Source organism: Marmota flaviventris, chromosome 3 (assembly GCF_047511675.1).
Source record: "Marmota flaviventris isolate mMarFla1 chromosome 3, mMarFla1.hap1, whole genome shotgun sequence".
Taxonomy (NCBI): Eukaryota; Metazoa; Chordata; class Mammalia; order Rodentia; family Sciuridae; genus Marmota; species Marmota flaviventris.
The window spans coordinates 118610032-118637866 of NC_092500.1; the positions used below are offsets into that span (position 1 = coordinate 118610032).

The following is a 27835-nucleotide window of genomic DNA, read 5'->3' on the forward strand; positions in this document are numbered from 1 at the left end:
AAATGATAAAAACAAATGGGGAGAGGGGGCCAGGAAAGGTCTCCCTAAGGCAGTAACATTTGAGCTGAATGTCCTAAAAGAAGCCAGCCAAGGAGCAAGGAATAAGCCAGGGAAAGAATATTCCAGGAAGAGGTATCAGTAAGTCCTTCAGGAAGACCACGTTTGGGGCTGGCTGATAATCCAGGAAAATAATACTACGTATGCAGTTATATCAGGTGAATGATTTTGAGGGTTTTTTTGTTGTTGTTGTTGTTTGTTTGTTTTTGGTATTGGGGATTGAACTCAGGGGCACTCAACCACTGAGCCAAATCCCCAGCCCTTTTTTGAATTTTATTTAGAGACAGTATCTCACTGAGTTGCTTAGCACCTCACTTTTGCTGAAGCTGGCTTTGAACTTGCAATCTTTCTGCCTCAGCCTTCCTAGCCACTGGGATTACAAGCATGAGCCACTGTGCCCAGCCTCAGCTGAATGATTTTGACAAAAGACACCAAATAATCCTACAAATTTCTGGTGTTGTGTCGGGGGGTCAACCAAGGGCAAAAGCTCTGCTGTGAAGTTTTCATACACTCTAACACCCCCACCTCCAACACACCCTCTCTGATTAAACAAAAGCAGCTCTTCTTTAATCGAAAGTATTTCCTACATTGCTGCTTTAAGATTTAGTTGGAGAAGACCAGGTTAAAAACATTATTGATCTCAAAAGTCATTTTCTGAGCAGGGTGTAGTAGTGCATGTCTGTAATCCCAGTGGCTCAGGAGGCTGAGGCAGGAAGATCTCAAGTTCACAGCCAGCCTCAGAAACTCAGTGAGGCCCTGAGCAACTCAGCAAGACCCTGTCTCTAAATAAAATACAAAAAAGGGAGAGGGGGGTGCTGGGGATATGGCTCAGTGGTTGAGTGTCCCTGAGTTCAATCCCCATCAGCCCTCCCCCAACCCCCTGCACAAATCATTTTCTGCTCTTCCTCAAGCTCTATGAAGTTTTCATATAACCTCTGTGATGGCTATAGGAAGGTTGATTCTACTTTTTTTGATTGACAGAGAGTCAGGGAATACAGATTCCAGCAACCTGACTCTGCTCTCAACCAGAGCCTTCCATTCCCTTTCCCTGTCATGGTGGGTTGGACTCTAAGGTACCCTCTAAGCATATACCTGGTAGGAAAGGATGTTGACTCTGCCTCTTTCTAATAGCTTATGCTGGCTTCTTAGCTTGCTCTGTCTGAATGAGAAGCTTTCTGTCCTGCACAGGAGAGAGCTTTGTGCAGGTAGCTGAGGAAGGACTAGTTTCTTTCCAACCTGTAAAATGCAAAGTTGGCCAGCTGCCTCCCTTCCAACCCCAAAACTCATATCTTCCCTTGTCTCCAGAGAGCTGTCTGGCAGCTCTCAAATCGTCTGACTGTCCTGGGGTTTTGGGAAAAGCACTGCACAGAATGTGAAGTCATTTTCTGGTAACACAGATCTAATTAGCTCTTTGACTGACAGGAGGAAGCAGAGGCCAAGAGGGATTTAAACAATTCAGTCTCACATATCTCAAGACAAGCGAAGAACCAGACGGGAAAATGGAGAGAAAAGGGGAATAAAGAGAAAAAAAGCCTAGGGAGACTATAGAGAAGGGGGAGGAGAAGAAAAAGCATGGGGAAGGGGAGAATATCAAATGACCAAAATATCAGTCCTTTGTTCTTCTAGCTTCATCTCTGTTCCCAATTTCCCTTTTCTCTCCCAGACAGAACTTACTTGAAGGTCGATGATTTCTCTTTCTGATTCCATCTTGCTGCCCTCCAGAACCTTCACACACCGGGTGCCAGTAACAGACTGCGTGGGCTCCTCCAGGCTCTGCTGTCTGTCTCTGCTGCTTTCCTTGGGTGGGAGAGAGTACACAGCTGGCAGGACAGACCTGCTATTCATCCGGCTGATGCGGGATGGCCATCCTGGCCTCAGCCCCTGGGGGAGGTGTACACTTGTCCACCTGTGCAAGCATGTGTTTCTGCGTGTGTATGCATATGTGTATGCTCCAGAGGCTGGCGTGGGGCACATTAATGGGTGGCTTTTTGAGTTGGTGGTGACAACATCATTTTCACCAGCATTTCCAATGCCCCTCCAGTCCCAGCAGAGCCATCTGAGGTCACCCAGCCTGCTTTGAGTAAGTAGTTTTACTACTAGGAAAGAAATCCTGCATATTTATCAAGGAATTTGAAAGTCAGCCTGAAGATGTTTTTTGAGTTCACATTGGTTGAGCTGAGCAGGGTCCCTAGTCCAAGGGTGGGGTAGACTTCAGCATAGCCTCGAGACTGAAGTTTAGGAATTTTTCTGGTTCTTTGCTTTGAACAAAACCAAAAAGTTTTTTCTTTTTTTTAATGGTAGTTTACTTTAATAGGCTCAAAGCATAAGCCTTACTCTACAAAGTGATTAAACAACAAATTTTTGTTGACATATTGTTTGATACCTTTAACTTCTCCCTTTATGAAAGAAAGAGAGAAAGAGATGGAGCAGGGAAAAGTTGTACCTTCAAATCCTTTTCATGCAACTGGTTGCATTTTCTCTACTTTTTAAAGAAAGCTACCAGGACTAAGTCTTTTTTTGGAAAGTATTTCTTTCTCCTGTTTACCTAGAGCCCAAAACTCTCCTGACTTGTTCCTAAAGCTCATTTTAGAACTAAGCTGGTGTGGGTGTGGGTATGTCTGTGAATGTGCATGAAGGAGGGGTTTGTCAGGGAGAAGTCTCATTCAGAGTTTAAAGAGATGATGGTGGTAGGGAAGAAGCAGAGTCACAAATTTACCCTCACTATACTTCAAAGCACGGAGTTGGAGGGCAATTTCTTTATTTCTGTTAAATGTCTTTTTAAGTTCTCACCTTACTATTCAGTGGTGTGAGAAAGTGTTGGGCAATGGGATGAGAATTCAGCTTTAGTATAATCTAATAAGTGCAGTTGAATTTAATAATTTAAATGGTGAATAGCCCAGCATAGATAGAATGTCTTTTGGATTTCTACCTCTTTTTCCCAAAGAGGGCGTCTAGGCTGAGGGAGATGGGTGGATGAGGGATGGTTCTTGGAATTATCCCATGGCCTCTCTGTTTAGTTTCTGCTGTTTTCTGCTATGGAGCTGCTTAGAAGGGGCAGGGCTTCCCCATGGCTATATTTGCTAGTCTCTGAGGAGAGTCTGGTCCTACTCCATACCCTCCTGCTGACACTGGCAATGGATGTTTATGGCCAGGAGAACTCGCTCTCTTTCTCCATTTAAGGACCAGTGGTCTCCCTAGTTGAATGCCCTATCTTCACTTTTGTGGTGACGTAGACCACCCTGTAACCTGGCCATGATTTGAAAATATTCCAGACATACCAGCTCAGTGGTACAGCTCTCTAAGGTGGCCTCCTCTGGAAACTCTTCTACCAGATACTCAGCTAATGCTCCTTATTCCTCCCTGGGCTCATGGAGCTGAGGGGTGGTAAGGAAGAACTAGATAAAGGCAAGCCTAGTACCAAAGCTGGCAAACAGTCTTCTTATAAGGCTATGCAAGGTGGGTGCAGCTCAGTTTTTGAGGTGACTTCCTTCCAGATTCCCAAATGGGAGATGTAGAGCCCATTCCTTTCGTAGCATTCCTTTGAAAATCTACCACCAGTATCTATCACCCCACTCCTCATAACAATAACTATGTTAGTCAGATTTTGACCACTGTGACACAAAACCTGAGAAAATCAACTTAAAAGGAGAAAAGGTTTATTTTGCTCATGGTTTCAGAGATTTCAGTCCATGGTCACGTGTCCTGTTGTTTGGGGACTATGGCAGCATAGTACATCATGGCAGGAACGCTTGGTAGAAGGATTCATGGCAGTGTCATGGCAATCATGGAACAGAAAGGGGCTGGGTTCCTAGTATCCCCTTCAAGGGCGCACTTCCTCCCACTAGGTCTTACCTAGTGGTCCACCACCTCCCCATAGCACTGCAGACTGTGACCAAGCCTTTAACCCCTGGGCCTTTGGGGAACACTTCAGATCCAAATCACAGTGAGAAGCACTGCAGCTCATACTCACCTTATTTAATTTTCACAACGATTCTGGGATATAGATACCTTTATTACCACTTTATAGAGGAGAAGAGAGAAACACTAGAGGTTAAGTAGTTGACCAAACTTAAACTGAAATTTAAACCCTGGCATTCTGGATTCAGTCTTTTATTACCCACAATTTTGGCTTAGAGAGGAGAGATTGAACCACATCTCAGAATGCTTGCTCTCCCTTCCTCTGCTATATTTCTTCCCATATTCCCCACAATCTGGGATCAGAAAAGAGGAGCTTTGTCTTCTTTCTTCTCCTGTTTGACTGGAATATATCTTATGTGGAATTATATGACAATAATTCAAAGAGGAAAATAGAGAAATTTAAAAAATTCTCTTTCTCAACAAAACCTGGCCATCAAAAATATGTCTTAGGTAGCCATAGTGGTACATGCCTATAATCCCAGCAACTAGGGAAGCTGATGCAGCAGGATAACAAGTTTAAGGTCAACCTGGACAACCTCATGTCAAAAAATTAATTTAAAAAATAATCAAAATAAATAAATATATATTTTTTTAAATTGGGGATGTAGCTCAATGGTAGAGCACTTCTGGGTTCAACTCCAATACTGGAAAAAAATGTGTGTCTGTGTGTGTGTGAGAGAGAGAGTGTGTTTGTGTGTGTGTGTGTGTGTGTGTGTGTGTGTGTGTGTGGTCTTGCTGGAAAATTTTAATTTGGGTGTCAGAGCAAAATACTACCTGTTTTCTTTGTGTCCTTGTTGTGGTAACTCCCACTAATCTGTAGATAATATGGATGCATCTGGCTTAACAGAGGGGAAACCAGAAAAAGAAAATGCAAAAGAGAAAAGCACCTGAATATATTTTCAAAGAAATTTCCCTATTAATAAGCACATTGACCTCAAAAGGAAACAGCTGTGATTGGTTATAATAATGTGTTTGTTGCCAAGATCTTTCTGGATTTGAATCTTTCCTATCTCATAATCACCACTTGGAAGTAAACAGAAAGTAGGATTTGGAAAGTGGTTTATCTACCCTATCACACTGTGACTCTGGACCAGGGTCAGCAAATGTTTTCTGTAAGGGGCCAAAGAGCAAATATTTTTTAGCCTTTGTGGGTTATGTTTTTAACTGCAATTACTTAACTCTGCTATTTCAGTGTAAAAGCAGTCGCAGATAATATATAAATGAATGAGTATGGCAGTGTTCCAATAAACCTTTACTTACAAAAACCTAGTAGTCATATTTATAAAAACAACACCTGATTTGGCCACACAGGTTGTAGTCTGCTGACCGTCATCCCAGAATTTAAGAGAAAGAGTCTTTCAAATCTAATTCTCACTTGAAAGATAACTGTGGAACCCCGACTGAATGGATATTGTGTTAAGCTCTGCAGGGACATCCAGGCATCCAATCCAGTCCTGGTGAAACACAGGCCTGTACATGAGGCTGAAGTGGAGAGTGCTTCTGACATTTGGCTCAGGTACTGAAATTGATACCTACATGGAGGCTATTCAATCTAGAGGGGAAAGGTTTCTGTTTCTCTTTACTGCTAGGGTGATTTTTTCAGTGTGAAGCCCAAGGGAGATTTTTAGGGAAACTTGTCTCTTAAAAAAGTATATGTTCAAGAACACACACTTACAGGCAACTTACAGAGAAACTTAGAAAGTAGCTGTGGGATAGGGGGTGGGGCTCAAATTAAACCCTATATTTGTCTATGCAGGAGTAACAGAGTTGTAGAATGTTGAAGAAGCTGAAATAAGAGCACTTTGCCTGGTACAGGGCTATGCCCCTGTCATCCCAGCTACTTGGGAGGCTGATGTGGCAGGATCACAGGAGTTTTTATTTTCATTTTGCTTAAAAAAAAAAAAAGTAAAAGTAAAAGAAGAATCTAAATTTTTAATTATAATTTATTTTTAAAAATTATTTTTTAATTAACATAAAAATTGTAAAAGCCAGGTATGGTGGCACTCCCTGCAATCCCAGCAACTTTAGAGACTGAGGCAGGAGGATTACAAGTTCAATGCCAGCCCCAGCAATTTATCGAGGTCCTGTCTGTGTCTGTCTGTCTGTCTGTCTCCCTCCCTCCCTCCCTCCCTCTCTCTCTCTTTGGTAGTGGTGATTGGGGTGCTTTACCACTGAGTCACATTCCCTGCCCCTCCACTTTTTTTTTTTTTTAAACTTGAGATAGGGTTTCGCTAAGTTGCTTAGGGTCTCGCTAAATTGCTGAGGCTGGCTTTGAACTTACCATCCTTCTGCCTCAGCCTCCTGAGTTGCTGGAATTATAGGATGTGCCACCCTCCTGGAGATACCCTGTCTCAAAATAGGAAATTAAAAGGCCTAGAGATATAAAATTTAAAAATAAAAATTGTATTTATTTATGGGGTACCATGCAATTTTCCAATATGTGTATGCATTGTGTAATGTTTTAATCAAGGTTAAACATATCTAGTACTAGAAACATTTATCATTTTTTATGGTGAAAATATTTAAAATCCCAGCTTCATTGAAATATTATCATTATTTCTAATCACCCTAAAGTGTAAGATCTCTTACTTTTGAGTAGTGTGAAAAGCCCTAGGGTGAAATCAGTTGACCTGGGTTCCTTTGTCTGCTGAGTCACTATGTATTCTTAGGCAAGTTATTTAACTCCTCTGGATTTTATATTCCCCTTTGTGAAAAGTGAAGCTGTCAAGAGGCAAATCCTAAGATTCTTAAATCCTTTTTCTAATATGTGTTTATTTTAAATCCTGTTTCTAAGTGTGTGTTTAGATTCAACACTTCCTAGGTAACAGTGAAGTTCTCAGATCCAGGTCTGAGCCAGGTGCAGTGATGCACACCTGCAATTCCAGCTATTCAGAAGGTTGAGGCAGGAAGATCACAAGTTCAAGGCTAGCCTGGGCAACTTAGTGAGACCCTGCTAAATTGAGCTAGTGAAGTGCTTGCTTAGCATGCATGGGTTCTTAGGTTCAATCTTCATGACTGAAAAAATAATAATAAAAGAAAAAAAATCAGATCCAAGTCTAAATTTTAGCGTATCAAAGTTAAGGTCAGGCGTGGTGGTGTATACCTATAATCCTAGCCACTTGGGAGGCTGAGGCAAGAGGTCTGCAAGTTCAAAGCCAGCCTCAGCAACTTAGCAAGGTCCTAGGCAGCCTAGCAAGACCCTTTCTCAAAATAAAAATAATCTTAAAAGGGCTGGGGTTATGGCTCAGTGGTTGAATGCCCCTGAACATAAGAATAGAGCAAGAAGAATCCAGTACCTTCAGTTTGATATTGCCAACAAAACCCTCTCTAATGGAATATTAATGTAATTAGAAAATATTTTAGGGGAAATTACCCATTAATTCTGCTAATGAGACACACATCAAACAAGATACAGAAGTGAGAATAAAAGCAAACTTCAGAACAAACTTACAAACCCACTTATGATCATTTACAAATTAACTCAGCCATTTCCAAATTCACTATTTGGGAATGCTGGGGCCAGGACGGAGGGCAAAAGGAAGCTTTTGAGGGCCTGAGAATGAAGCTAGCAGTGCAGGGACTGATGGGGTACCAGGTTGGCCAAGGGGATGATTAACAATTAGGTGACTCTAGCACTATCCAATAGAACTTTCTGTAATGATAAAAATTTTAGAGCACATTTCCATCTTCACTGTTCAATACAGTACCCATTAGTCACGTGGAGGTATTGAGCAAATGAAAAGTTGTTGGTGTGACTGAGGATCTGAATTTTAAATTTTATTTAAATCTTTACAAATTCACATTTAAATAGTTAGCTACATTTAAATAGCTAGTAACTACCATATTGACCAGGGCAGCTGTAGGCCAAAATTGATCTATTCAAAACATTGTTTAGCAGTGGCCAAATCATATTTACCACTTCTTTTCTTGCTGCTCTTAACTTGATAGATGTTCATCAGGCCAAAGCCTGATTTGACATAAATAGGAACTCAGGGTACACAGCTCTCGTGGGAATGCCCCATGAAACCTGGGTTTGCTCTTGGTTGTGGTAAGCAAAATTTCCCTTTGTTCTTTCGAATTCAGAGTAGGGGGATTTGAACTGTGACTCACTCTCCAGTGACTGATTAGAAGCAGAGCCTCCCTCTGTTGATGTGGAACACTTTTCACCTCTCATCCCTGAGATGAAGTTCAAAGTCGCTTGGCACTCTTTTGGTGGCATGTGATAGGGTAATGACTGATCTCAGCAGTAGGACAGAGCAAGATCTCAGTGGTTTTCAAACTTTTTAAACCATTGAAACCCTTTTCTTAAATGTAATCTTAGGTGGAAGTTAATATAAAGTAGATTAAAATGAAGCTGCTCAAATCTGTCCTGCTTGCTCACTGTCCATTTCTCAAGCCAACCCTTAAGGTACCTCTTGGTACTTGAATTCTGGACATTCTTCAGACTTGAATTCTAGACAAGTGGCATGGTTTATGTCTCCAGGTTCCTTCAATTGTGTTAGGGTCAAAGATCACAAGTAATCCAAAATTATATGGAGTTTTTCAAGTCTTGAAATGAGGTATGTAAGAGATGCATATCTCAATACATGTATAGATCATCTCACATGTATATATATATACACACACATATGTGTATATATATATATATATGAATAATGAATAATGAATGAGAAAGTTTAAAAAGCAAATTATGTTCACTTATTTCAGCAACAGATGGGATGCTTGCCCACAGGGTCTTTCTTACTGACAAAATTTTCCTCAGACAAAGGAATCTGAATATCCCTTTTGCACTATTTCCCAAAGAGCACAGGGGACTCACAGTTGGGGTGGGGGTGGGGGTGGGGGATGAACATCAGAAAGTGGCCATAGAAATGGTTCTTATGCTCTTCCAACATAAAAGGTATAAGGACAAAGAGATCATGCACAAGTCCCTAGATCTGGTTGGATAGAAAGGGAGCACAGTGGTGGAGTTCTGAGTGGAGTGGAAATAAGAGATGAAAAATTCAAAAAATCCTCCAAGATGAAGGTACCAATTCAATCCCTTCAACACACAGATGACTTTTTAGTGGTGAATGTGGAATTAGAGATTTATAATCAAAGTTTCCTGGTTACCCCTTTAACCACATGGATAAGTGCATGTGAATGTGTGAGTATAATAATTCATCTGTGAGCATGTAATAACTAATCTGGGAATAGTTCCTTACAGGTTCAGAGGACTTTGTACATGATTTCTTTTGTCCCTCACAATGACCTAGTGGGATCTAAAACTAAAGTGACCTGCCCAAGATCACACAGCTGGTAATAGAACCAGGACTCAGTTTGAAAATTCTTTCTTCCAACTCTTATTTTTCTCCACATGATGCTACTTAACATATGTCTTTAACTCACACCAAATGCGTGCACACACACACACACACACGCACACACACACACACAGTTATTATTGCTGCTATGCAGTAAAGCTTAATAGGTCATTGATAATAATAACTCATTATCTTCCAAAGACAATGGTCCCGCTATTTCCTAACTGTGTTGTTGTTGCTGCTGCTTTGTGTTGCTGGGAATCAAACCCAGGGCCTCGTGCATACTAGGCTAACACTGTCACTAAGCTATCTATGCCAGCAGCCCCCATTACTGTTGTTTTAATGAACTTTATTTTGTAGAGTAGTTTTAGGTTCTCAGTAAAATTATGCAGACAGTACAGACTGCTCTCATATACCACTTTCCCATCTGCCAGGCTATCAACATCCCACACCAGAAGGATACATGTTGCAACAATGAACCTGGATACTTCACTATCCCCTAAAGTCCATAGTTTACATTAGGGTTCATTCTTGGTGAACTTTTTATATTTTATATTTTCTTCAGAATTCTGGGGCATGTATTGAAAAGTTACTGGTGAAGGAAGGGAAGGAGTGGAAAGGAGCAAGGAAGGAAAATGGTGGCTTGGCCAAGTTCAAGGGTATCCTGGAATAGAAAGCAACATTTGAAAAAACATCTTCTTAATTATTGGGAATATGCAAAGAGCTCCTCTTTAACGTGCAGGACATTCAGAGGAGGGAGAACAAGATGTTTATGTTCTATTTATTAGACAGGAGACATGAATTAAATACACTAGCTTAGCACAAGGATTGTGCATTCTGGTATTGTATGTTATATGGGGTTTTTAATTTTGTTTGGGTTTTGTTTTATGATTGTTGTTTATTATTTTTTTTATTTTTTTGATGCTGGGGATTAAACCCAGGGCCTTGTGCACATTAAGCACAAACTCTACCAATGGGCAACACCTCATTCTCTGGGTTTTGACAAGCTATGTTTTTGAAAGTTATTTTGCTTCTTCTCACCCTATAAATATGGGGAACACACCATCTAGTTTATAAAGATCATTGTGATGATTAAATTAAATCAGATCATGAGTGTAAAGAGAATTACCTGCCTGACAGAAAGGAAGAAGAACCCAACACATGAAGCTAATATTAATGTCATTGAGATAAGCCTGGCAGTTTTACCCTCCTGAGTCTTTCCCTTCTTTTCCCTTCTTCTCCTTCACATCAGCCCAGAGCCTCTGCCAGAAATATCATAAGAAGTTCCTTAAAGGTACTAGTCTTTGAAGACCTCCTTATTGTACTGCTGAGAGAAACTTGAATTGTAAGTGCAATTCTTGGAGGCGGTAGGATCAGGGAAGAGATAAAATGCATGGATGTTCACAAGACCCTCAAGGTGGGCCACAGTGCAAAAATGGTTCAGATTTGGACTACCAGCCAAAGGAAACAGGAAGAGAAAGTGCAGAGGGAAAATACCAAAGCACAGGGGTGAGCTGTTGCTGCAGCTACTGTGAAGGTGAACTATACCTTTTCAGCAGTTTGTCAAAGAAGATCTTCAACATGTGAATTATGGAATACGCAAAATGCATACTCACGGCGACATTTATATCTCCTTCAGCTTTGGACACCTTCACAGATGGTATCTGGGGAAAATCAAAAGGAGCAAAGCTTGTAGCCTTTTTCTTTGTGAACATCCCTAGTGAAAAGATTTTGTGTCAAGTGTTCTTGTTATTCCTCTGGCAACCTCTTACTCTTCTGCTTCCACCACTGTTCTTACATTTAGAGTTTGTGTGTTTTACTGATGTTACTATTTCCTATACAACTGTTAGAATCTGCTGAAAGCCTTATGAGAACAGAGATTGTGCTTCTACTTCTGACTTTTTTTCCCTTCCGGTGCTGAGGATTGAACCCAGCCCTGCACATGCTAGGCAAGCAGTCTACCACTGAACTACATCCCCAGCCCTGCTTCTTACTTCTGTACCTCCTCTAGCAGTAAGTCCCAGCAGATGAGTGCATACTAATTGATCCTGGGCTTCCAAAGGTGGACCCCTGCTGCAGAGTGTAGTGCTGGGTCCCCAAACCAAGCAGATGCCCAAAGAGGTTCTTATCAAAAAAAAAAAAAACAACTGTTGGTGGCACAGACCTAAGCGAGTTGGTGCAGAAATGGAAGTGCAGTTTCCTGAGCATTGTCATAACAAGACACTGATTGCTGTGTGATGTTAGATGAGTCATTTCCTTTGTGTTACCTTGGTTTTACTCATCTGCAAAATGGGGAGGATAATTTTATAAAAGAACATGTGCATATTCACTTATTTTTCCTCATCAGAAAAGTAATATATGTTCATTATAGAAAATATAGATTATTCAGAAGGATAAGGGAGAAAATAAAATAAAAGCCAGCTTTTATAAACACTGTTTATATTTTGGTTTATTGCTTTTTAATGTTTTCCTGCACATGCAAATGCATGTGCATGAGTAAAATTTGTAGGGCTTAGTGAAAAATGAAAATATAAGTCTCCTTGTTCTAAAATTATCAAAAGAGGGCAACAGCAAAGTTGTTGTTGTTGGTTGTTAAACCAAGTATGGAGCCCATGCAACTACACAGTCTTACACACAGGAAGCTGACTTTTTATATTTTCTTCTCAAAATAATAAGATCATTTATCAAGTGCTTTCTGTGTGTCAAGTATTCTATTCAATGTATTCTAATTTAATTTTCCTAAAATAAATGTGATCCTTCCCCTGATGCCCCTCTATCTGGCAGACAAAACAAATGGAGGTCAGAGATCTTAAGAAACTTGCCCAGTTCAGACAAGTGGCTAGTAAGTGGCTGAGACAATATTCATATCCTTGTCTTTCCTGACAGTAAGACCATGCTTTTTACTCTACAGCACATTCTCTCTCGTAATGATTCATATAAATCAGTATGAGAGACTTTTAATAAGATCAAGATTATACTATATATAAAATCTTTTTAAAATATATTTTTTATTTGTAGATAGGCACAACGCCTTTATTTTATTTATTTTTATGTGGTATTGAGGATAAAAACCCAGTGCCTCAAACATGCTAGGTGAGCACTGTACCACTGAGCCACAACCCCAGCCCTATATATATAAAATCTTATATTGCATTCTTTTTTATTTTATATCATGAGTGTCTTTTTCTCTATATGTCAATAAATATGGAGATCCTGGTGTGGTGGTGGACTCCTGTAACCCCAGGGACTTGGGAGGCTGAGGCAGGAGGATTACTAGTTTGAGGCCAGCCTCAGCAACTTAGTGATAACCTCTATCAAAATAAAAAAAGGATAGGGATGTGCCTCGGTGGTTAATTGCCCCTGGGTTCAATCCCTTGTACCAAAAAAACAAAAATAAATACAGGAGAAAAATGTTGGCTATTTATGAGAAACACTGAAGACATAGATGACAACACATTGAGAATAATTTCATTGCATGATTATATTGAATACAAAGCACCAATGAGCCAAAGCAGAAGCACATGGCTAGCAGAGACTTGTCAAAAGCTAAACTGGTTTATTTAATTAATTATATTTTTATGGAACATAAACATCTTGTTCTCCCTGCTTTGAATGCCCTGCATATTAAAGAGGAGCTCTTTGCATATTCCCAATAATCAAGAAGATGTTTTTTTTCTCAAATGTTGCTTTCTATTCCAGGATACCCTTGAACTTGGCCAAGCCACCATTTTCCTTTCTTGCTCCTTTCCACTCCTCTCCTTCCTTCACCAGTAATTTTTCAATACATTCTCATTCTCAGCGTTTGGCTAATTCTTCTCACAACCTAGAAAAGCCTGCAGCGTTCCAGCACTTTCAACTTTACTTTCAAATCCTGCAAATGGGAAGGACCCTTACACTTTTCTGCCTTTGATTTCTCTTCCCACATAAGGCCAACACCTGCCTACTTGAGAAATAGAGAATCCTAATGGGTTACATTTCAGTTTTGGTTCTCATTATGATCTTTTAATAATTACTAGAGTATAAATCTATTATAGGACATTTGGAAAATAGAGAAAAAAATACCACAAGTAACTTCATGATCCTAACACACCACCACACTCAGTCTATTTTAGTAAGGTTGATATTTTAAGAAAAGTTTGACTCTCCACTTACTCCTGTAATTACTACACTATTTTTGCACTTAGAACATCTTTTAAGCTAATTCTCCCTTTTCAAGATACTACTGCCAATTCATGGGAACTGGGCACCACTGACAGCTCAGCCTTGGTCTGTTCGGAGGTGACCACAAATCCAGTTTCATTTAAATAAGTAGTCAGCTTATTTTTAACAGTTCTACTGGCTGATGGGTCAAAGACAGCCTCTATGAGGAAGGCATTGGACAGCCTCATCTTTAAATAACAATTTAAATGTATTTCATCAAACACAGCCTTATACAGATCTGTCCATTCAAATATCACTTGCAATTTAGGTAAGATTAGAACATGACCTCTGTTCACAGAAGCAGTTACTTAGAAATAGAAGGAATATATAAAATGCATCTAGCACAGTGACTCATGCCTATACTCCCAGAAGCTCAGGAGGCTGAGGCAGGAGGATTGCAATTCTAGGACTGCCTAGGCATCTTAAAAAAACCCTGTCTCAAAATAAAAAGAACTGGAGATATAGTTCAATGGTAGCGCACCCCTGGGTTCAATCCCAGGAGTGCAACAACAACAACAGTAAAAAAAAAAAGGAGCTATATATTTAAAAAACTCTTTGTAGTATTGTTTAAAATTTCCTAGCTTGGATGAGAGAGAGAGAGAGAGAGCCCAAGCACTCACAGGCACATACCTGGAAAGAGAGAGTCAATACATAGAAATATAAAATGTTTGAGATAGAAGTCATGTCCATGGTGGTTGTGGATGATGTATAGGTGGAAGATATATCAGAATCACCTGAAGGTGGCCATATATGTAACAGGTGAAGCAACAGATTCAAAAGGTATAAAAAACTACTATACATCAACAGAAAAAAAAAAAAAAAACCAGCAGAGAAATGAACCAGACGTTTGAACCGATAATGAACAGAAAAAGAAACTGAATAGTCAGATATGAAAAAATTGCTTCACCTGACTAGTAATCAAGGAAATGCAACCTCAACTGATAATGAGACACTATTTCACACCCATGAGACTGACTAGAATTAAACTGTCTGACAATAATAAGCATTGGTTCATACATAGAAAAATGAGAACTCATACACATCTGACAGAAGGGTAAATCACAAGGTCCATTTTTTAGAATAATTTGAAAATATCTAGCAAGTTTGGAAATATTTGTAGTTTGAGACCTCACATCTACTTTAGAGTTCTGAATGACCTTTCTCAAACTGACATTCTTCTTCTGAACTATAGCATAGAACTAGAATAACTGATTCCAAGGATGGCATATAACTAGTATCATTCTACTTGCACAGGAGAGAAGTTGATTTATTACATACAGTGGTTGCATTATGACATTAGTGTTTGTATTATTATACCCAATTGAGAAAGAATACCAGGGAATTTCCCAAACATATTTTACAATACCCCACTATTAGTAATGTAACTGAATGCAATGGGTTTGCCCTTGGTGAATGCGAAGCCCATACGTACAATCAGGAAATAAATGACTGAAGGAAACTTTGTCAATTGCAGCAAGTAAGGGGAGCACTGGAGATATTTCTCAATGCAGTGGCTCCCCAAGCAAGGGACTTTTATTGGGAGACTTGTGCATATTCATATAAGGAAGGCTCATTACCACATGTAGAGGTGGAAACATTCCTGGGCTCAGTTGGAGATAATGTTCTTTATACATTTCATGTTCAAAAAATGGCCAAAAGAATGCCTCTGGGTGGAGAATTTAGTATTATAATGAGCAAAGTTTATTCTAGGTCATATAGAAAGGGTGGGTCAGAGTGACTCAGAGATTTTGGCTGGTTCCTTATAAGTTTCTCTGGAGGGCCTTACTTAAATAAAATAATAATAATAACTTTGAAGACTTGTAAACAGTTACTTAAAGGAACAGCAGCTTTCCACCTATCCCTGCAGCATATTGATGGTTGTCCCTAAAAATACCTGCTTAAAGCTAACGGTAATAATAAAAAAATTGGAAGTAATTTGCTTCCAATCACAGCATATTTATAGTGCAGAATTAAGTAACTGAACCAGATCTGTATGATTCAACATAGATAAATGGTGAGAGTAAAATGTTAATTAAAAATTTTAAAACACTGCAGGGTGTACACTTGTAATCTTAACTACTTGGGAGGCTGAAGCAGGAGAATCACAAGTTTCAAGGCCAACCTGGGTAACATAGCAAGATCCTGTCTTAAAACAAAAAAAAATTTTTTTAAAGGGTTGAGGATTGTAGAGTGTTTGCCTAGTAAGTGCAAGTCCACGGGTTCAATCCCCAGTACCACACACACACACACACAAAAGTAAAACATTATAAAAAGTATGATGACGCCAGGCACGGTGGCACAGCTTGGGAGGCTGAGGTAGGAGGATCACGAGTTCAAAGCCAGCTTCCCCAAAAGCGAGGCGCTAAGCAACTTAGTGAGACCCTTCCTCTAAATAAAGTATGAAACAGGGCTGGGGTGTGATGTGGTTCAGTGATTAAGTGCCCCTGAGTTCAATCCCTGGTAAGATAACCCCCGCTCCAAAAAAAAAAAAAGTTTGATGACATTCACAAGTATTTTATAAAATACATAAATGAAAACTATATTGTATATGTAGTATAGTGTATTTATAGTAAAAATATATAATAGGATCTAAATATGCATCACATTCATGACAGTGTCAGCCTCTGCGGCAAGGGATCTAGTTTGAGGCTATGGGATTCTGATAATTATTGTTCTACGTAAAACTCTTAGGGAAGTTCTTCATCCTTATGTCCTTTAAAATGAGGCATAACCTGATAACTTACTTTGGTCAGCAAAATATGAGTGGAAGTGTTACTTCCAGGCAAGAGATTTGAGAACCATATGTACTGTGTTCTTTTTTTCTTTTGCTCTAGCTATCATCAGTGTTTCCTATTCAGTAATGACAGTCTTCATCAGTTGGGTCCTGAAGTAAGGGCAATGTATAAATGAGTCCCAAATGACCTACAGTTAACATGAGGCATGATTCAGAAATAGATAAAGATCTAAAAGGCCTAGCATGGTGACTCACATTTGTAATCCCAGCTGCTGGAAAGGCTGAGGTAGGAGGATCGAAAGTTGGAGGTCAACCTGGGCAATTTAGTGAGACCTTGTCTCACAATGAAATAAAAAGGGATGGGGGTGTTACTCAGTGGTGAAACACTTACCTAGCATGCAGGAGGCCCTTGTTCAATCCCTAGTACTTCAAATAAAAAAAAAATCTGATTCTAACTTTATAATATGCATGTTTTTCTTTCAAGCTGTCTCAAACCTTTTCAGAAAGCAAAAATGCCTGTAATCCCAGGGGCTCAGGAGGATCACAAATTCAAAGCCAGCCTTACCAACTTATTGAGGTGTTAAGCAATTCAGTGAGACCCTGTTTCTAAACAAAACACAAACAAAGGGCTGGGGATGTGCTCAGTGGTTAAGTGCCCCTGAGTTCAATCCCTGGTTCCAAAAAAAAAAAAGCAAAAATGAACAAAGCATGAGTCCTCTTTTAATCACACTATCTCTTTTTCAGGTTCTTTCCATTAACTGTGCTTCATTCCTCTTCTAACAAGGAAGCCTCATCTGCAGGAGAAAACTTCTTGTCAATCCTTAAAATGGCCACTTTGCTAAGTAAAAGTCTGATATAATCAAGGTGAGTCTATAACCTGGGATTAGTTCTGATCTCCCACTGTGGTATAATAGAGGAGTTCTCTGTGTGGTTATGTATTTTAGGATATACTTCATATTTCTAAATCAGATACTTCAATACTTATCATTTTCTTTTGTTCCCCCGAGGTGTTTTATATTAAACATTCAAACGAGGGCCAGGTGCAGTGGTGCATGCCTATAAACCCAGCAGCTCAGGAGGCTGAGGCAGGAGGATCACAAGTTCAAGATCAGCCTCAGCAACTTAGTGAGGCTTTAAGCAACTTAGCAAGACCCTGTCTCCAAATAAAAATTTAAAAGGGCTAGGGATTGTGGCTCAGTGGTAAAGCACCCCTGAGTTCAACCCCCAGTACCAAATAAATAAATAAATAACAACACCCAAATAAGAAACAGAGTCAAGATAATTGCAAGGATTCATAATACACCTCATCTGTAAACTAAAACAAAGGAGAACTAGACATGTTGCTCATGATAGATTTCTTGCCTAACATACTCAAGGCTTTGGGTTTGATCCACAGCTCTGTAAAAAGAACAACAAACCACATAAATAAATCACTTCAGAATTGAAAAACAGACTGTGTCAAGAGATGAGATTCTTTGATTCCATTTGTCAGAACCACTTTAGAAGTGTTATTGTCTTTCAGTCTTTATGATTAAGTCTGTATGATTTGTCTTTCTTTCTGGATAAGGTACATATGCATTTCTTCTTTCAATCAATATTTATTATTTAAAATTTGAAGTGATTTCTCATGTTATTTCAAGTTCTCAAAAAAATTTTTAAATTTTTTTTGTAGTTGTAGATGAACAGAATGCCTTTATTTTATCTGTTTATTTTTATGTGGTGCTAAGGATCAAACCCAATGCCTCACACATACAAGGCAAGTGCCCTTCCACTGAGCTACAGCCCCAGCCCAAAGTTCTCAAAAATTTTTGAAAAGGAAAAATTTCAAATTAACCAAAGAAGTTAAGAACCACAATGAGAGTTGAAATATTATATATCAGCAAACAGGTAGGTGACCAAAGATAAGCTAAGAGGTTGGGGTTGTAGCTCAGTGGTAGAGTGCTTGCCTAGCACTTTTGAGGCACTGGATTCAATCCTCAGCACCACATAAAAATAAGTAAATAAATGAAGGTATTGTGACCATACATAATCAGATAAAATAAAAAGATAAGCTATGGAGGATATTAATTCTCCAGGCATGTGGCAATAAGCAGTACAAGAATGAACTTAATTTTTAGGATAGGACTAAGTGATCTGGGGGTAGCATTATTTCAGATATTTTTTTGGTTTGGTTTTAGCAAGAAAGAACAGTTTGCTTTTATAACAGAAGGGAGCTGGAGGGGTAGAATTTATGCCAATATAATCAGTGAAGGTCCTGCTTCCCAAACTAGTGTTCTGAGGATCTTAAGAATTCCTATCTTTAGTCTTCACACATAATTTGACTCAGTAAATGTCTGTCATGAGCCTGTCATGATTAAGCGGGTTTGCATTGCTTAGAATTAATCTAGAATTGTTTGCTGTGAATTTATTATGTTTGTTGCAGTGCATTAAGGGTTGTCATTTTCTGGATTAAGAACCTATAGAGGGCTGGGGATGTGGCTCAAGCGGTAGCGCGCTCGCCTGGCATGCGTGTGGCCCGGGTTCGATCCTCAGCACCACATACAAAAACAAAGATGTTGTGTCCGCCGAAAACTAAAAAATAAATATTAAAATTCTCTCTCTCTCTTTCTCCCTCTCCCTCTCTCACTCTCTCTTTAAAAAACAAAAGGAACCTATAGAATGAAATTGTATTGATTTGAGTGAATAAAGCATTAACAAAGGCAACCCCCCCCCAAAAAAAAAACCAAAAACAAACAAACAAAACAGAATTCCTATCTTAAGAATTCCTAAGTAGAGCTGGGCATGATGGCACATGCCTATAATCCTAGTGACCTTGGGAGGTTGAGACTGGAAGATTGCAAGTTCAAGGCCCACCTGAGCAACTTAGTGGGACTCTGTCTTAAAATAAAAAATTAAGTAAAATAAAAAGGACTGGGGATGTGGCTCAGTGGTTAAGCACCCCTGGATTTTGTTTCCAGTACCCACCCCTTCCCCCCAAAAAAGAATTCCTAAGTAGGTATACTTAATGGTCAGATTTTGAAAATGATATATGCTTTCTCTCTCTGTTGAAGAATCATAATTCATATCATTTTTATTAAAGATTGACAAGTCTTGCAGAAATCTGTTTTAACTTTTTAAAATTCAGTGTCCACAGATTTATTTGTGCATAGAACACTTTTTTGCTTACTTCCATGAACACCTTCCAGGTCAATATGAGAATGTTCTAAGGCAGTATCTTGGCCTGTGAACCAGGTGCCATGCAGAGTGTCCTTGGTTCCCCACCAGAAAAATGAGGACATTACATTTGTTCATTCACACCTAATTGAGACATTATAGAATGTCCACGAAGGTTCTGAAAACCTTGGAAACTATATAGTAACAAACTGCCATTATCTCAGCCGCCTAAGCACAATGGGGTGATAAGTCACATCACTAGATACTATAAACCTGGAACTAGAGGATGCACCACAGCCAGATCTCTATGCTGAAGGGATTTGTACTCGTTTCATATACTTCAGTAAACAAACCCATTTCATGTTGGTGTCTGTTTCAAACAGATTGAGAAGGGAAAAAAAGGAAATAAAGAGGAACAGACAAAGTGGAGCAGAGGGTATAGTATTGCCAGTAATTGTTAACATCACCTGAGGACCTACTGTATGCTGGGGCTTGTGCTAAGCAGTGGAAATTCATTATGTTTAAATTTATTCCATTTTTAAAAAATTAAAAAAGCTAGACGTGGTGCTTATGCCTGAAGTTGCAGGTACTTAGGAGACTGAGGCAGGAGGATCACTTGAGTCCAACGGTTTGATGCCAGACTGGGCAACATAGACAGACCCTGTCTCTTAAAAAAAAAACATTAAATAAGTAAATACATACATGTATCCCATCTAACCCTCAATCTGATTCTAAGGAATACACACTTATGGCAAAATTGTAGTGTGTTTATTTTGTGTTTCTGGATCAAACCCTTATACATGCTAGGCAAGCGTTCTATCACTGAGCTTCAAAATGGAGTCCAGAGAAAGTGGCTCATCCAAAGACATATAAGTGTTATGAGGCAGAGCTAAGACCTGAAACCAGGTCTGTCTGGCCCTAAAACCCACACACATATTAATGTTCCTTAAGATGATATAAAGTGGGGGCTGGCGTTGTGGCTCAGTGGTAGAGGACTTGCCTAACACATGAGAGGCACTGGGTTTGATCCCCAGCACCACATAAAACTAAATAAATAGAATAAAGGTATTATGTCCATCTACAACTAAAAATATTTTTAAAAGATGTTATAAATTTGTAAATTTTTTTATTTTAATAGTTTCGCATTTTAATATATATTAGAAAAAATACAATATGTATAGCAAACCCATAGGGGTCTCACGAATGTCATAGGTGAAGATAAAAGAAAAGAAAGTCCATTTTTTAAATTAAGAAAATATTTATACAGGTTTATGTGAAAATGTCAAAAATCATGATGGTGGGGTGCTAGTGACAAAAGCTGGACCAATAACCTTTCTGCCTCCCAACAGGTAGGGAAAGGCAAAAAGCTAAAGGCCAGTTAGATTCACATTAACAAAGCTTTGAGCTTGTTTCTGTCCCCAACCAAATAAGCCTCCTCTCAGTTCTTCTGAAGGAAGTAACTGAGAGGAAATGAAGTTAGTGAAGGCTGAAGACTGGGGATGGTTGCTGTGTTTGCCTGGATGGGGGATGGGACTGAGAAAAATAACCGTGACTGTGAGATCTGATCACAGAAGATCAGACTGATAAGCATGGCCTCCTAAGAGAAGAAACAAAGTCCTGAGTCCTTGGCAACCCTGGTTCATCTTTCAGCTCCATGGAGACGATGAGGGCCTTAGTCAAGACTTCTTGGTTGCAAAAGAAACACATTCAACTGGTTCAAGCGTGATGCGGGGAGAAGGGGTCTGGTGGATTTACTGGGTTTGTATAGACCACACAAAGAGGTGGGGTGTGAATCTGGACCCAAGATTACTGCCTCTCATCTCTGCTTTTCTGAAGTTCTGCTTCATTCTCTCAGCTTTATCAACAGGACCACGGAGGCACTTGCTTTATATCACTTCACCATTTTAGCCCCCACAGGACAAGTAGTGGAGCTGCCAGTCGTATTGGGTTAGCTAGAGTCAGGAGTTCATTGCTGTCAGGTGTACAATAGCCAAGGTTAGCACAGCACCCTATCAGCAATTGACAGGCCCATCTGAATTTAGAATCTTCATACTCATGGACTCCTATAACTTCTATTAGGCAAGAGTAGGGTCACATTTCCTGATATTATGATCAGTATGGTCCTTAGCTTTCCTGTTCTTTCAGTTCAGTAAGTTGTATTTTAATATCTGACATTTCATATGTAAATCTTTGGATTTCCTGCATCAATGTCTATGCTTCTTCCACTGCACAAACTCTGGCCTCCTTGAAGCTTAAGCATGATGGACACACACTGAGTGATGAAACAGCAATCATTTGGGATATAAAGAAAAAGAGTTCAGCTACTCAGGAGGCTGAGGAAGGAGGATTACAAGTTTGAGATGAGTCTGAGCAACACCGTGAAGAGCTCTATCTCAAAAATATTTTTTTAAGGATCCAAGCAATCAGTAATGGTTATAAAGTACATTACTCAAAACTGTGTGGAGAATACTGAAGAGATGGTGATGATGATGGTGGTGGTGGTGGTGGTGGTGATGGAGATAAAAGAAATTAGAAAGTTCTAATCTTGGCTCTGTCCCTTGACTGCTTAGAGATCTCAAACTCATCACATAAAAACAAGATGACTCTCTAAGCCAAAAATTTCTATAACTCTATGCCTGGAGGAGAAAGAGGATCTTGGAATAAATGAGGTAATTGGAGCCAGATGGGGATCAGCAAGATCTGGTTTCTTAGAGATGAATCTTTAAAAGAGATTTGAAATGTTTGAGGATTTGGTGGAAAGAAAAAGACCAGGTTTGGGGCAATAGGAAGAGCCTAATCACATGGGGAAGGAAATGGCCATCAGTTTGTCTAACTGAGCAGAATCTAAGTTGAAGTATAGATTTAAACAAAAAATTAAGATGGGTTGGAGTAAGAGGAAGTTCAGGGAAGGCTAGTGAGGTATCTTGAAATCTGTGTTAGGGATATTTCCCAATTTTAAATAGGGTAAAAAAAATTAACCATTTAAATTCCTTTGGTTTATCATTAAAATTCCAAGAGTATAAGCTTCTCTTTCTCTTTGTAAATGTTGATTAATCTATTGGTCATAGCCAGTGCTTAGGAGAAAGGAGTAGAGATTGAAACAGAGCTCATTACACATTGGCAGCACAGCAAGTCTACACAATGACTCCAGCAGAGTCTAAATAGAAGACAGGCTTACTGCATACATCCAAAGATGAACTACAGTCCTTACAGAGAAACTGTATCAGTCAGTTTTCTATTACTACAATAAAATGCCTGAAGCTGGTTAACTCTATAAAGAAAAGAGGTTTATTTTGTTCACAGTTCAGGACATTCAAATGCATGCACTACAAATGGCAGTAGTGCAGAATAAAAGATCACTTTGCAAGACCAGAAATCAGAGAAACATAATCACTGTCAAGGGTATGCCCCTAGTTTTCTTAAGGCCCCACTTCTTAAAGTTCCTATCACTTCAACCCTACCACAGTGAGGACCTAACATTTGAACCTCTGGGAACACATACAAACCATATCCAAATCATAGCATGAACCAAAAACAGGCAATTTTGAAGGGAAAAAATCCTTTCAATATGAAAAATTCCAATCTTTGACTACAACCTGCTTGGCTCTATTTTTGTTTTAGTTACTTCTTGGCTCAAGATAAAGGGTTGACAAATTGAGACCTATATTCTCCCTCAGCTAAACTGGGGAGAAGCTGGAGGCATGGTTGGCAGTAGCCTGGTATTTACCCATTTTTCAAATAAAGTCTTTAAAACCCCTAGCAAGCCAGCTGAAAGGGATTCTTAGGGTAATTGTGGTGGCACACACCTGTGATCCCAGCAACTTGGAAGGCTGAGGCAAGAGGATTACAAATTTCAGGTCAGCCCCAGCAACTCAGCAAAACCATGTCTCAAAAAATAAGAAGAAAGAGGAGAGGAGGGGGAGGAAGAGGAAGGGGGAGGAAGAAGAGGAAGAGGAGAAGAAGAAGAAAGGGCTAGGGATGTAGCTCAGTGGCAATGTGCCTCCTGGATTCAATACCCAGTACAGAGAGAGAGAGAGAGAGAGAGAGAGAGAGAGAGAGAGAGAGAGACTCCCTAAATTGCTGAAGGCTTTGCTAAGTTGCTAAGGCTGGCCTTAAACTTGTGATCCTGCTGCCTCTTGCTCCCAGCTCACTGCGATTACAGGCATGCACCATCAGTCTGAAGGAAGTGGAATTCTTCTATCAAGCCCAGCTCTGTCCACATCAAAAGATAATAAATCAGGCTTCCTGCCGGCCATTAACAAGAGGGAATAGGTAATTGGAATGGCTTTGAGTTCCTGTTCTTAACCTTGAGCACAAGGCAGAATCTCCTGGAGGGCTTTTAAAAACACAGATTATCTATTGAAGGCATCAACAAATTTCTAGAGGCAAATGAGTTGCCCAGATTGAATCAGGATGATATACACAATTTAAACAGATCAATTTCAAGCAAGGAAATAGAGGATGCCATCAGAAACCTACCAACCAAGCCCAGGACCAGATGGATACACATCTGAGTTCCACAAGACCTTTAAAGAAGAACTAATACCAGTACTCTTCAATTTATTTCAGGAAATAGAAAAAGAGGGAACACTTCCAAACTCATTTTATGAGGCCAATATCACCCTGATTCCAAAATCAGGCAAAGACACATCAAAGAAAGAAAACTTCAGACGAATATTGATAATAAACATAGATGCAAAAATTCTTAATAAAATTCTGGCAAATCAAATACAAAAAAAAAACATATTAAAAAGATAGTGTACCACGAACAAGTGGGGTTCATCCCAGGGATGGAAGGCTGGTTCAACATATGGAAATCAGTAAATGCAATTAATCACATCAATAGACTTAAAAATAAAAATCATGATCATCTCAATTGATGCAGAAAAAGCATTCGACAAAATACAGCACCCATACATGTTCAAAACGCTAGAAAAACTAGGATAACAGGAACCTATCTTAACATCATAAAAGCTATCTATGCTAAGCCCCAGGCCAACATCATTCAAAATGAAGAAAAACTGAAAGCATTCCCTCTAAAACCTGGAATAAGACAGGGATGACCTCTTTCACCACTTTTATTTAACATAGTCAGAGCAATCAGACAGATGAAAGAAATTAAAGAGATACAGATAGGAAAAGAAGAACTCAAATTAGCACTATTTGCTGACAATATGATTCTATACCTAGAAGACCCAAAAACTTCCACCAAAAAACTTCTAGAACCGAATTAAGCAAAGTAGCAGGATACAAAATCAACACCCATAAATCAAAGACATTTCTGTATATCAGTGACAAATTTCTGAAAGGGAAATGAGAAAAACTATCCCATTTATAATGGCCTAAAAGAATAAAATACTTGGGAATCAACCTAATGAAAGAGATGAAAGACCACCACAACGAAAACTACAGAACGCAAAGAAAGAAATTAAAAAAGACTTTAGAAGATGGAAAGATCTACCAAAAGCAATATACAAATTTAAAGCAATTTTAATCAAAATCCCAGTGACATTCCTCATAGAAACAGAAAAAGCAGTCATGAAATTCATCTGGAAAAATAAGAGACCCAGAATAGCTAAAGCAATCCTTAGCAAAAAGAGTGAAGCAGGTGGCATCACTATACCAGACCTTAAGCTATACTACAGAGCAATAGTAACAAAAACAGGATAGTATTGGCACCAAAATAGACTGGTAGACCAATGGTACAGAATAGAGGACACAGAGATTAACCCACATAATTACAGTTATCTTATATTAGACAAAGGCACTAAAAACATACAATGGAGAAAAAATAGCCTCTCTTCAACAAATGATGTTGGAAAAACTGGAAATCCATATGAAACAAAATGAAATTAAACCCCTATCTCTCATGATGCACAAAACTCAACTTAAAATGGATCAAAGACCTAGGAATTAAACCAGAGACACTGCATCCATTAGAAGAAAAAGTAGGCCCTAATCTCCATCATGTTGTATTAGGCCCTAACTTCCTTAATAAAACTCCTATAGCACAAGAATTCAAATCAAGAATCAATAAATGGGATGGATTCAAACTAAAAAGTTTCTTCTCGGCAAAAGAAACAATCAGTGAGGTGAATAGAGAGCCTACATTTTGGAAACAAATTTTTACCACTCACACATCAGATACAGCACTAATCTCTAGAGTATATAAAGAACTCAAAAAGCTAAACACCAAAAAAAAAAAAAAAAAAATAGCCTAGCCAATAAATGGGGCAAGGAACTGAGCCAACACCTCTCAGAAGATGATATACAATCAGTCAACAAATATATGAAAAAAATGTTCAACATCTCTAACAATTAGAGAAACACAAATCAAAACTACTCTAAGATTTCACCTCACTCCAGTCAGAATGGCAACTATTATAAACACAGACAACAATAAGTGTTGACGAGGAGGTGGGGAAAAAGGCACACTCCTACATTGCTGGTGACTACAAATTGGTGTAGCTAATATGGAACACAGTATGGAGATTCCTCAGAAAATTGGAAATGGAACCACCATTTGACCCAGCTATCCTACTCCTTGGTCTATACCCAAAGGACTTAAAAAGAGCATACTATAGGGACACAGCCACATCAATGTTTATAGCAGCATAATTCACAATAGCTAAACTGTGGAACCAAACTAGATGCCCTTTAATAGATGAATGGATGAAAAAAATGTGATACACACACACACACAATGGAATATTAGTCAGCAATAGAAGAGAATAAAATCATGGCATTTGCAGGTAAATGGATGGAGTTGGAGAATATAATACTAAGTGAAGTTAGCCAATTCCAAAAAACCAAATGCTAATGTTTCCTCTGATATAAGGAGGCTGATTCATAGTGGGGTTGGGAGGGGGAGCATGGGAGGATTAGACAAACTCTACATAGGGCAAAGGGGTGGGAGGGGAAAGGAGGGGTTATTGGGATAAAAAAGAGGGTGGAATGAGATGGCTATCATTCCCTAAGTACATGTATGAAGACACAAATGGTGTGAATATACTTTGTACACAACCAGAGATATGAAAAATTGTGCTCTATATGTGTAATATGAATTGTAATGCATTCTGCTGTCATATATAACAAATTAGAATTTTAAAAATTTTAAAAGTTAAAAAAAAAAAACACCCACCGATTATCAGACCCCCTCACCTAGAGTTTCTGATTCTGTAGGTCTGGAGTGGGTCCAGGGAATTGGCATTTATAAAAAGGTGATTCTAATGCTGTGGGTCCAACAGGACCAGAGCTTGAGAACAACTGGCTTAGAGCTAATTCATTTCCCAGCACATGTTCTAATGACAGTGGATTAGGGAATGTGGCAGTGTCATCTTTGTATGTGAAGGCTTAATACATCCCCAAGTATCCTTAGAGTATAATTTTCTATTCTTTGAGAGCTGATCGTATCATGTTTTCTTGATCTCTGGTCCCACTGCAAGATTTCACCCACAAAATATTCACATTATCTAATGTGTTTACAGATGATCCTCATTATTCCCAGATTCTGTATTTGTGAATTTGCCTACTCCTTAAAATTTAATTGTGATCCCAACATCAATTCTCACAGTGCTTTTGCAGTCATTCGAGGACATACACACAATATGTGTAAAAAAAATTGACTCACCATAAACACATCAATGCACATTCCCAGATGAGGTCAGACAGAGCTCTTATACCATAAAAAAAGGTCCTTCCAATGTACAGTATATTTAGTACTATGTTCTTTGCTATTTTGGTGATTTTTCTTGGTGATTATGCTATTTTTTGTTTTAGTTATTCTTTTTGGGTGGGGTGGGGGGAGTTCTGTACATTTAATCCAGAGGTACTTTACCACTGAGCTATAACCCCAGCCCTTTTTGTTTTTTATTTTGAGACAAATTGCTTAGGGCAACTAAGTTGCTGAGGCTTAGCCTCATTATATTACTGAGGCTGACCTTGAACTTGCCATCCTCCTGTCTCAGCCTCCAGAGTTTTTGGGATTACAGGTATGCACTAGGTTTGTTGTAGTTTCTTTGTTCTTTGTTTTTCTTACTGCTGGTGATGGAAACCAGGGCCTCATGCATGCTAAGCATCTGTACCACTGAGCTACATCCTGGCCCTTTTACACTATTGAAAATGGCCCCAAGGGCTGAGGGATGTGGGTCTACGGTAGAGCACTTGCCTAGCATGCACATGGTCCTGGATTCAATCCCTGGCGGGGGGGGGGGGGGGGGGGGGCGCGGGGGGGGGGGGGGGCGCGGGGGGGGGTCCTCTCCATTGTGGTTCTGAAGAGCCGTCTAGTATTTCTGAGTACAAGATTGTGATGTGCCTAACAGAGAAAAAAGATGTGTTAAATAAGCTTTATTTAGGCATGATTTATAGTGCTGTTGTTCACAAATTCAATGTTAAAGAATCAACAGTTCATCATTAATAATATACATTTAAACAGAAATACACATAATTGGTTGAGGAAGATATTATGACC

The 27835-nt window shown here is 39.2% G+C and overlaps 1 long non-coding RNA gene across 2 annotated transcripts in view; it reads left to right on the top strand.

The window, feature by feature from the left end:
• The window catches only part of LOC139705237 (uncharacterized), a 71317-nt gene that overhangs the window by 13817 nt on the left and 29665 nt on the right, over nt 1-27835 (top strand). The window contains exon 4 of one of the 2 annotated variants that reach the window (XR_011707138.1): nt 16957-17076. This is a non-coding gene — a long non-coding RNA (uncharacterized lncRNA). Of the gene's footprint in view, nt 1-1720; nt 5276-16956; nt 17077-27835 lie in introns of those variants that run through there. The other variant, XR_011707139.1, reaches the window with a different exon arrangement.